We start from the raw sequence: 11,044 nt of genomic DNA, 5'->3' as shown, positions 1-11,044 counted from the left end.
CACTGAGCACATCTACTCACATCCATCAACATATCTACGCTCTCTACTGGAGCAGGCTTTCCTTTGCCCTCAAACAGTCATACATGAAACCACACAAACAAACATGCACATGTACACATACTAATACACATTCACACAACTGGACCCTGAAGTGTGGCTTTCCCATTGCCCCTGCCCACACAAAGTCGCATGTCAGCTTTGATTATCAGTACTGTTCGCTGCTTGCTTCAGGAGCTTCTATTTAAGATCGTTTTTTTTTCTCTTTGCAAGTGAGCACACAAACAGAAGCTTTGCTTAGACTTGTTATTTTAATATTATTGGCTGAAATCTGTCCATATATCTGTGCTATAATAAATGCACAGCTGTGTCCGCACACTTGGCCTGAAAGTGTCTGTTGGTTAAATGTGTCAACATAATGCATGCTTGATTTTCCACCCATTGTTTTAAGGTGCATTATGTAACATTCTGACACTCACCATCTGTGACACAAGCAAAATATGCTATCTTTAAATGCTTCTGAACAGATAACTAATTGTTCTGTGTTGAGATAGAAAATGTGCCACTCTTTGAACAGCAAAATAAAACGTTCCTTATTATTGATCTGATAAAGTACCTGTTTGTTCTACTACGCATCAACTGCAGTAATGAGACCCAGCCGTAAGGCAGGAGCAGACCGAGAAACCGAGACAGGCGTAAAGAAACAGCGAGAGATAAAACAGCATGTGGCAGGAAGAGTGTATAAAAGGTGAAAACAGTGACAAATTGACTTCATTTCTCTCCAGCACATCCCATGTTGCAGATAGTGCTCTGAGACAGGTACATGTGACAGTGGAGAAACAAACAGAAAGAAAGTCACACAGACAAGCTGAGTCCCAAAGGGGAGAAAGAGGAAGATCTACAGAGAGAGAGAGAAATGGGTGAGGGCTGTGTGATTCATGGGGACTTTTACTGCTTGAGAAAGGTGTCGCCTCCCATCACAGTCCCGAATCAGCTTGGTGTAGCACATACAGCAGCAGGTAACACTGCCTTCTCCTCACTTTATCTCGCCTTCTTCCTCTTTCACTCTTTCATCTGTCATCTCTCTCCCTCTCAGAAATACATAAACACACACAAAAAATAGAAGACTGAAAGTTAAAGAGAGATCCCGAATTAAGACAACCTTAAAGATTGAGACCTAAAAAAGCACACCCCTCTGCTGTGTTTTCATAGGAAAGGACATGAAGTGACAATAAAAAAAAAACACTGAGGATTATAAACTAAAGAAAGGCAGTGTGTGTAGCCGGCGGATCAAAAGTCAAGGACAGAGATTTTACCCTTTATTTTGTTTTAAAGTGCCTTAAGGGAGAATTTAAAGGAATTCTAATTGCTTTCACGAATATTGCATAACCCAGTAATGGTGCACACCTCCATTGTTGACAATAATAATAAAAATAAAAAAAATTAAAATCCTTAAAAAAAAGACATTGTTCAACATTAATATACATATTTCTCTGGCCCAGCAAGATAAGGTTGTAGCCCTTGATGATAAATAAATCAGGCTTTGGCCCTTAAGGGCAACAAACACACTGGCTGTGACATTTGCCACAAGCTTATTGATCAGGAACAAAGTCATTCACCACAATCAACTAAGCATGGGCCGGTTACTGGTTTCAAGGTATACTGCAGTTTGGGGCGACCTCTAACTCGCCCAGTAAGACTGTGCACCCCATGTAGGCTGAGTCCTTTGCAGCAGCCCAGGTTTGAGTCTGAACGGTGGCCTTTTGGTAAGTGTCATACCCCATCTCTCCTGTATATCCACTGTGACTAATAAACGGGAAAAGGCTAACAAAACCACCAACATCATACCTATCCTAAGGAGTTGAGTTGAGCTGTTTTTTTTATTTTTTTTATGAGTGGTCAAGGAGAGAAACTGCAGTTTAGTAACCCCTCTCCCCTCCAGTGTTCAATACATACATTGTATTCAACACACACACACACACACACACACACACACACACACACACACACACACACACACACACACACACACACACACACACACACACACACACACACACACACACACACACACACACACACATTGCAATACCACGAAAATGTGATATTTTCCTGACAGTTATCATACCGTCAGAACCGTATACCAGCCCGTGCATGTCACAATTTGTCAGGAAAAGCAAGGCTTGGATCCAACTGCAGTTTAGAGGTGATTTATCAAACAGGAAAACACTCTTACAAGATACATGTCCTCAGGAAGGTAGCCAGGCAGGCCAAAACAAAACAAAAAATCCAAAACAGGCAAGAACAGAACAGCACGCCAAACCATAACAGACTCCACACCAGCACAGAGCCAGCATCCAACAGAACACAAAGATCCAACAAAGACAAGGGAAACACACAGGACTAAATACAAGAGGTAACGAGCAAACAAGGGACAGGTGATATAAACAAGTGAAAGAAATCAGACAATCAAACAGGCGGGAAAAACAACAGACAGCAAGGAACACAAGACACAACAACACAACAACAACAAAGAAAAACCAGACAACCAAAATAAAACAGGAAACAGAAACATACAGAAACGTACAACCATGACAGTGCACCCTTACCTTGGCTGTTCATTTCCTTTCCATTATGCAATAAAGCATAACTTTTTAAACATTATGCTTCCTAGCTCCTTTGTGACCAAAGACTTTTAGGTGCCCTAGCATTTATACTGAAGAGTAAAGGGGCAAAGCTTTTTCAATCAAATGCACCCTCTGAGAGCGAGAGACTCGCCCACGAGCAAAAACAGCACCTCTGATTCATAGTTTAATCATTCAATAATCATAAAAGCTAGAGCCTCACCAAAGGTTGCAGCTAAAAGCTAACAAGTTAGCGGTTACGGAGGTTGCTTCCGGGTCTTTCTAGCCTCTACAGGTGATTTTTCTATCCAGCCTGGAACTTGCAGCCTTTTTCGGGGTCGTTGAGCATTAAATCCAAACTGTTACATCCAAGATTTATCCACTTTATGTCCATAATTCATCGCGTTTTTGCTTATTTCTGCCACTAGCTCCCCGCTTCGTCTGTCCTCTCTCTGTTTACGGAAGTACAGGTACCAGCATGCCCATATATGGGAGATAACGTCACACAAAGAGTATGGAGCCCTAAAGAGGTCAATCTTCCCAGTCACACTGGGGTCACACTTGTCTAGTATGCGATCAAAGATGCTATAGCTACCTTTTTTATAGAGGAAATGGCCCCACTGGTTTGAGATTTGGCATTTATTTTTGAAGAAATGTAAATAGTATGTGCTTTATATGAGTTCTAATGTTTATTTTTGCCTATAGGAGAATTGTTTTAGACAACACAAATGCTTGTGTAGTATTGCTGTGGGTGTAATATCAATAAACATGTCATCATTATGTTGATTATTGGCATAAGTAAATGTCATGGGGGCAAAAGCGTCCGGACTTTCTTTGAAAAAATGTATGTATTTTGTCAACTGTATAAGTTTTAATGATTATTTCTTCCCAGTGTTACTCCCAAGACATATAATAAGTGTTTTAGAGAAGAAAATGGCTTAGGTTTTACTGCTCTGTGATATCAATACATATCTGGAAGAATTATGTTCTGTTTTATTTATTTATTTGTCTTTCAGGTCCTACAACCATTTTTAACATTCAAGTGACCTCACTGCAACCCAAATATTCTAATAACCCAGTTTGTCCTGAAGAAAATGATGTTCATATCTTGACTGTAGACAACAGGGTTGATGTTTTACAAGCTTTTTTTAAAAATAAATCCAGACGGACAATGAACTGAAAAAAGGGCCTTAGGGTTCAGAAGGTTTAAATAATCAAAACCATATTTTTTTAACTTTGCTTTTACATTTACTGGAGTCTAACTTGAGTGATTTATATCTAACTTTCTCCTACTTTGTAGATTTTTTAATCAATCCATTTTAATTGCCCATTTAAAGCCAGTGTGTGTAGTTTCTTTCACCACCATGAGGAATACTGACAACAACATTGTCGATGCTTTCACATGACACAAGCCCTCGGTGATTGCACCAACCCCACCCCTCCCCTCCTTCACGCAGTTGTCAGTAGCCTTTTACCCTTCAAATTAAAATGGACACACATGGATACAAAAAAAAACACATGATGGACTCTTCAGAAGAGTCAATTCTTATCTCCTATTCATCTCCAAAACTGAACGCTGCTGTTGCCCTTTCTTAGCAATGACCAAAAACACTCCTATTATATCTACTATATCTTTAACATAGCGGTTAGGACCCAGAGAATTTACAAGGTGTTAAAGTACAACCTATCAACACTTATCAAATGATTACTCCTAAACATTTCTTCTACTAAAGGATCTTCTTTGTATCATGTCTATTGTACAGTGAGTTTATAGTTAAAGTTAAAGAACTGTCATTCATTCGTTAGTTTCAATCAGAAACATTTGCACAACAAGGTGCAGATTTTGTATTTCTAGAAATCTCTATTTGTTTTTGCAGTTTACCACCTTCTGTATGATAATGCCGTTAGACGCTAACACTGTCACTGAGAAATATTTAGTCATGATTCACTTTAACTGATGAGATAGTCTTGACAAACCTTCCTTCTCATTTCATATTTTTAATCATTTTTAATCTACCTTGAAAATTACATTAATTTAGATTAGATGCAGGTGTTTGAAAGAAATGGTGTGTGTCATTTCCTCTCATGTCTTTGAGTGGGGGACACACACATTGTTAATAATACATCAGAGTCCTGGGAGAGAGTATCACTTTAATCAATCAGAGGGTAAAGTCAAGCTTTATTATCAATGTTTTGTTAATGTTGTTTTGACAAAGGAAGATTTTTGACCTGTTAATAGGCAGAAAGTGAACAATTACACAGGAAATCTATTACTCTATTTTCTTACATTACCTAAAATAACACAACATTTTTTACTTTTTACCTTTGCAATGATTTTACATGTTTAAGGGTCTTTATTTACAGGAGGTTTATCTTTAAGTGTCATATGTGTAACACATGTGATGCTGGAACTGCAGTCAGCAGTGTTAAAAGTAGCACTACAGTAAATGCTTATAGTCCTCTATTCCTAGAAATTGGAAACAGGAAAAGGCATTGCATTGATTATGTGAGTTTATGGCTTTACTGCCACAATAATTAATTAATTACCTGCAGCTCTTAATTGAACCAGTACTGACAAATGAGGAGCAGTAAAAAGTAGACAATTCCTTGGATTGTTTCACCAAAGATTTAAGCAGGTAACAACCTGCAGAGCATATTAAACATTAGTTTTTATCATTTGCTACTCCTTTCAATTCCTTTTTGAATTATCCAAATGTATCTTCTTTCAGAGTGAGTGTGGCCTTCAAAAAGCAGATGGCGGGACCTTTTTTTTCCATTTATGTGCAAGAAAGTATTTTACTATCATTCGTTGATTACGTTGAGTATATAAGAATCATCAAACTGCTCAAGTGAAATGGGGCTATATATATACAGTATTTATATGGGCAATATGTCCTAAAATTTGAATCACAACTAAAATTTGAATCATGACTAAGAAACATTCTTCATCGTACAACACATAAAATCAATGACTGACAGGGAGGCGGCTTCCCTGGATACAGTGTTACTGTAACATGCAACTGATATTACAACAGTCTGACTTGCAGGCTCTGGCTTTCTTTTAATTCTCCCCATCATCCTAAACGGACTGAAATCTTCGCTCAGACAAGACATCTACATCAGAATACTAGTATTTACAGGAGTAGCATTAAGATGCTGTCAAGATAGGGATACAAACAAGTATAAACAACCAAAAGAGATTTGAGTCTGACTTCTCTATATGGGAAAAGTTTCCAAACCATACAGTACTACACTGTAGGGTGTTCACGCATGTCCTGAATTTAACTAATGTCCTATCTAAATGCAATTTCTATCTTTTTTTCTATTTTGATGTCAGGTAAATGTCATTGCTGTACTGTGTGTGTGGGGTGGATTATATTATGTCATATATTACATTATGTTAGATTAGATCAGATAAAATGAGATTAGCTGAAAAACATGTCTCCACAACCTTAATGATCTCCATTGGGACGTAGCAGCAAATATTACGATTAGTGCTGTTCCGACGGCATGTACAGTGCAGTAGGTGCAGAGCAAAGACAGAATAAATTACAGAATAAATTCAATGTGTGTGTGTCTTTGGGGGGCAACACACTTGACATTTATGTCAGACTGAGGGATACCTAACTCATGTTCAATGGTTAATCATATGTGTGAAAAGCAAGATGTGTTGTGTGTCAACAAAGAAAAGGTTAACCTCCCCCTACAACTGACTAAGAGAACAGAAACAGATGGATCACTACAGAGAGTGAAAGAGAGAGAGTGTGTGTGCGTGTGTGTGTGTGTGTGTGTGTGTGTGTATGTGTGTGCGCGCGCAGAAAACCAACACGAATGACCTTGGGCTACAAATGTATTCCTGTTCCAACTATTTATGACAAAGCCGAAGTGAGCCTTTTAATCAGGAGACCTCTGGATGCTTGAAGGCATACAGTGAATAGTCCATTGCAATACATTTTGCTTTAACATGCAGCAAGCCTGAATCAAAACAAGGATATGGCTTTGTAAATACAGTGCCATCCTATCTGACTCAGATTTCATGAGGGCTTTTAACCCTTATTGTTTTAAATAACAATTCTATTTTTACATATTCCGCTTTCAGGACATATACTTTCATCGTTACATTTTAAACATGTTGCTCAAGTGGTGCTGGTCAGTGTAAAGAATATAGCTAGTGATGTAAATAGGTGATGCAAATCCTTGTTTTTGTTAGTTAATCTTGCGGTAGTCTACAGTATATCAACAACAATTTGTTTAGGGGATTGCTCCAGTGCCGTTGGAAGACCCACCAGATGTCTTCAATTTTGGCAACAGGTAACCATAGTGGGGATAGGGATTGGTTTAAAGAAATGTAAATAAACCAATGCATGTTTTTTTCCTGTTCCGGAATGCTGTGGACTAGGCAGATCTGGCAATGTGAGACTAATCATGCGGTGATCTGTTGGTAATGCCTAGGGAATCCGGTAGGTGGGATAGCACCACTTGCCAACCTTGCCTTTCCCCACTGTATTTAGGGCATATAACCAGGTGAAAAAACATGTAGGAGATAAAATAAACTCAGTAAACAAATTCTCTTTCCAGCTCTTTCCAGTTATTTGCACACATTTTGGACAGCAAGAAATTATGTAGTTTTACCTTCCCTCTGAAAAATACCTCACAGTATAAAATTTGGTGGTCTATAAGCCACACGTTTCTTTAAACGGGGAAATGGGCGCTGCTTTTGCTGCTTACAGTGAAAGTTATGGTTAGAAAATACTCTTTTGTGAAGGGAATATATGGTGAATACTGCCAAAAGCTTCCTCAGTTATTTTCTCACTGATAGAAATATGAAGAATTGAGGGAACTGATTTAAACTGCTGATGTATGGTGACCCTGAGGGTCAAAACACAACATTTCAGAAAATACAGCAGGACTTCCAGAAAACACAACTACATTTGAGAAAATTACTCGACATTTGACAAAATTCACATAGAACACATTGAGCTGAAAGACTCTATGAAGCCTCTCAGTGGATTCACTTTCTCTCTTTAGCAGAGGGGCTGAAGTCTTTCTCAGACAAGGAGGAATTCTGTGAAACGGAAACGGAAAATGTTTATGAAGGCTGGCCTGTATCGTCAATACATGCTGTATCTCATCGTGTGCACTGACAATGAAGTAATATTTTCACACATACGTATAGGACAATATTTGGGCAAGGTTACAGGGATACCCATTTTTAAACTCTATTAATAACTTTAACTTTTTTAAATTCATTCACAAAAACCAGGACAGAACAAAACCCAGGCACAGTGGTTCCCTGCGCTGCAAGGAAAGAAATATGGACTCAGCAGGTGCCTGTGCTCTCGGATTTATTTGGAGAGACATCGTCTCAGCCCAAAAGGCAGGGCTCTCCTGTGTCCCTGCAGGATCAGGATGAGGATAAGGTCAAGAAATACATTGGGCCCTTGTGGGGATCCAGTCAGCTGGTGGACAAAGCATCAAGCTGTTTTCTTTTATTTAGCTTGAAATATACTCTGCAATACAGGTCCATGTAACAACAGAGAGAGTGTAGAAGACATAATGTATTGCTCTAAATTATGCACTAACTTTGTTATGAAAACAACTACTGGCTGTCGCAATACAAAACTTTTTTTAGGACATGGTCACTATTCCAAAATCACTTTGCATCATGATAGTCACGGGACTAATTGATGCAAATTAAATGGAAAAAACGTTGTAAAAATACCCAGTATGAAATATCACCCATCTCCAATCTTGCAAAAAAAGCACCACCACCATCATGTATTGTACATCATCTTCATCAACGCCTATCATCACAGAATAGGCAAGGCAATATTAACTACGGTAATAATACAATTATCGCATTACTATCAGACTCAGCAGCGTGATAGGGAGTGTGAGACAGAGGTGTCTACTGAGCATCGTGTGTTAGGAGTGGGAGGTGGTTTACAGTTTACAAAGGCAATACCTTGAGCTGTTATGCACCCAGCACCCAGCAGCCAGCACCCAGCCTGTACTATAAACACCCTGACCTGGGAAAACGCCCCAAGCAGTGGTTGGCAGAATGAAGCAGACAGGGCAATATTGTCCTCTGGTGGACAAGGAGGACAATGTTTCAGTTAAATCACAACTGGGGTCTTTTTCTTGGAGATTCTGGATGTGGTCAGCATAACAAATACGTGGGACAATTTTCTTTCCTTCCAAAGTCACTGCTTATAAAAGCCAGAGTACAGAGCTGGTTTAGTAGGATATTTGCTAAATTTGAAAACATTTGTATCTCTTAAAAATAGCAAAAGCAAAAGATAAAATAAATGTATTAATCATAGGCCATATGATGTGATGTAGATAGCAAGATTATTATTGAGGTAAATGAATATTTGAATAGCTTTCTTGTGATGTTACTGTTCCTTGTTAATGCGGATTTGAATTTTATAAATTACTGATTATTATTGTTTTCTCATGTACACACCATCGTACATTGATACAATTTGCCATGATCACAGTTCCCCTAACCTAATAAAGAATTAAAAAAGTATGTCTGGATTTGCTTCACTTTTGCTTGTTTTTCTCTCTATCCTGTGCCTTAAATTGCACTTACACAATCATCGACAGACCTGTTGTAATGCAGCTTCTTCTCATCTAAATAGATTGCTTTCCTCATCCATCATCATGGTTCATTTAGCAAGCATTCTTTCCCATCCCCGGCTCTCAGCGTATGATTACAATGGTTCTATCTGCCTCCTATAAAGGCATACCACTGAGCTGGTAAACCCAAGAAAGCAACTCATGGAGACAAAAACACAGCACATATACCTCATGATGCATGTGTTCCTTTAATTACAGAAAAATCTTTGGGAACTGTTAATTATTAATTAAATTTCAAATCATGAAAATAAATGAAAATGAATGTGTACTGAAACACTTGCAAGTGTATTTGCAGTTCAAATACCACAGCTGACAGAACATCTCTTCGTGACCATTATTACATTTGGTCATTATAACCAGTGGAGAGAGTGCTTGGTTCTGCTGTATAATGACCAGTGTTGCACTTTCCTTTGAGCTCTTCCAGCAATTACGTAAATGCTACTGCAGCAAGGCCACCTCTTCTGAGGCAAACGTAGCTTAAAATATAATAGTAATAATAATAATTTGTTTATTTAATATAGCACCTTTTACAGACAAAGTCAAAAAGGGCTTCTCTAGAGAAAATCTGTTAAAAATAAGACACAATAACAGTAAATGAACAAGCAAATAACAATGGCAAAAAACAAATACAAGACCACCACTTGTGGCAAAGATAAAACAAAAACATAACAAACGTCCCCCTTTTTATTTTTCTCACAAGTTTGGTAAAGTGGTTACTTTAAATGGTTAGTGACACCGTCCTTAGATGCATTTATCTAGAGATCTAGTGACTGGGGATAGAGAAGGGTTCAATATCTTTAGCAGCTTACCCTGCACTCTGATCTCCCTGGTTGGGAGTGATAAGACTTTTTCCCTTGGGGTATCACTGCAGTACCACATTATTATCATTTATTGTATAAAAAAAGCAGTCATGATATTACGATTGTAGCCATTACTTATAATACGCTCTACACTTGCAAAAACACCAACAAAATAAATATGAACAGTTGTCTGGATACGCCACTCAGAAGGTATTCTTTTACTTTTTTTGCTGTGTTCCCTTATTACAACCGTAGGTGGCACTAACATACTGCTTACTGCTGTGTGTTGCTTATTTTACTTCCTCTTATGTGGTAACTTGCACCATGTTGCTATAAAGACTGAAATTCAGGAGCTGTTAGGTAAAACCTTTTTAATACCAGCAGCAGAGGTCTGAGTGGCTTAACAATTACTGATACCAGTCATTTTTTAAGTCAGATGCCAGGGTATCTATCCTGGAGCAAACTATCAACTTGTTAATTTACCTGTTTTTATATGTTTTCTGTTTTGAACAATTATTTGCAGGCTAGACCAACCCTAAAAACAGCAAATAACCCCAAATGATCGTTATCTTTTTGAGTTTACAAGAAAAACTATTCTCACAGCCCAATATGCTGAATTACAATTATCATAGCATAACTGATCAACTAAAATGCATGGCTCTCTGCAATATTTTTGCACGCTTCTTCTACTTGTAATGATCTATAGACATAAGCCTAAATTATATCATTCCTGTGCAGAAGCAGAGTGAAGTTAAAAGATAAGCTGTGGCTATACGTGCTGCAGGCGTACAGTTGCATTTACATTCTAATCTCATATACGCTGACATTTGCACAAGAAATTAATCATGCATGCAGAGATCCATGTATATTCACAAAACCATCAGGGATCCCTTCCTGGGGAGTCCTCAACATACAGGCAAGATGCACACTTGAAGACAAGGCAGTCTCAGGCAAGGCATAATTACACACACACACACACAC

The sequence above is a fragment of the Etheostoma spectabile genome, chromosome 1 (assembly GCF_008692095.1).
Source record: "Etheostoma spectabile isolate EspeVRDwgs_2016 chromosome 1, UIUC_Espe_1.0, whole genome shotgun sequence".
In the NCBI taxonomy this organism is placed as follows: domain Eukaryota; kingdom Metazoa; phylum Chordata; class Actinopteri; order Perciformes; family Percidae; genus Etheostoma; species Etheostoma spectabile.
Note: the sequence above shows the minus strand (reverse complement) of the source record.